A 1,449-nucleotide genomic window follows, 5' to 3' on the forward strand; every position below is an offset into this window, starting at 1 on the left:
GTTGAATTTCCTGGAAAAGTCTGCGGTTAACGTTTTTCATCAGGGGTGTGTCATAGCAGAGATACGGGACTACAGGCAGTCCGGTGCCGGGGAACCTCCACGTTACCAAAGCAGGCATATTCTCTTACGTCCCACCATGCAGACGTTAGTCTGTGATGTAGAGGCCATAGCCAGTGATGACCAGAACTGGACCCAGGAGGATAAACTTTTGCTTGAGAGCCAACTGATCTTAGCTACAGCGGAACCACTGTGTCTAGACCCTTCTGTATCAGTAGCCTGCATTGCAAATAGACTGCTCTATAACAAACAAAAGCTAAACACTCTTCCCATGAAAAGGAGCCTCAAGAGGTTTTCGGCGCCTGCTCTGAATCGGCAACAGAAGCTGTCCCATTGTCCACCTCCTCCTGAGCCAAGAATCATGACTTCTTGCAAAAAAATAGAGAAAGTAAACAGTGGCATCATGGACCTTAAGACTTTTAAAGCAGGCAAGTGTGTAGATACGTGGATACAGAGACCCTGTAACTTGGCTGTCCCAGCTCAAGTGGATGTGCAGAAATATGCTACAGGGAAGAAGCCTGTCAGATATGAGGAGTCACAACCAACCCAGGAGGTACTAGGTGATTCTGCAGTTGGATGTGAGGCTGCCTACCAATCCCAGGCAGCAAGGTTGACCGTCAGGCAGCCAACTGATAATTCACTTGCCACTGGAAATGGGTCTGAGAACGAAGCCACAAGGGAGAGAGAGCCGTGTCTGCCCCAGCCCTCCACAGATGACCAGTTCAAGAGTTTCCTGCCCAGGCCACAGACCGATGCTGGGAGAGTGGTCAGTCGATCCGAGCAACTGGTCCAGAAGAGCGCCCAGTGTCCAGTGCAGACGTCACCCAGCTCCAGTGGCTCAGCCCATCTCAGGCAGCCTTCTCCAGGGACACAGTCAGCACAGCCTAGGGCTGCGTCCATCCGGTCCTCAGTGCCAGACCGGGGAGCCAGACCTCCACCCCCACTCAAGAGACGTCCCTGGAGCCTAGAGAAGAGCTCCTGCAGTGACAGCTTTACCTCACAGCAGGCGGGCAGCTCTCAGGCCCATCCATCTGCTGGCCCTGCTCCTCAGCCACCCAGTCTTTCCCAGAGATCATCTGTGCAGCTGAACAGAAGTATCTTGCTTCCTGCAGCCGCCCCATCCACCGTAGTCATGTTACAAAGAATCCCGGATGTCCAGGTCACGACCATCTCCCCTGGCCTGAAGGAGATCAGACTAGTGGGCCCCTTTTGCTGTAGCCAGGCCTCAGGGAGAGGGTGTGCCCCTAGGGCCCCCGCTCCTGTGGGGATCCAGCCGGGCCAGCAGCCCGCAGCTCAGCCATTGAACCTGCAGCCCGCAGCACCACTGGGGCTTCCTCCACCTGCTTCTCTTCCTTCTCCTACTCCCAGAACGGTGCAGGTGTTTTTGAAGAA

At 54.7% G+C, this 1,449-nt stretch overlaps 1 pseudogene; it reads left to right on the forward strand.

Annotated features, from left to right (window-relative positions):
* Positions 1–1,449, forward strand: part of LOC104998932 — a 3,037-nt pseudogene that overhangs the window by 1,015 nt on the left and 573 nt on the right.

Source organism: Bison bison, unplaced genomic scaffold, assembly GCF_000754665.1.
Source record: "Bison bison bison isolate TAMUID 2011002044 unplaced genomic scaffold, Bison_UMD1.0 scf7180017853336, whole genome shotgun sequence".
Taxonomy (NCBI): Eukaryota; Metazoa; Chordata; class Mammalia; order Artiodactyla; family Bovidae; genus Bison; species Bison bison.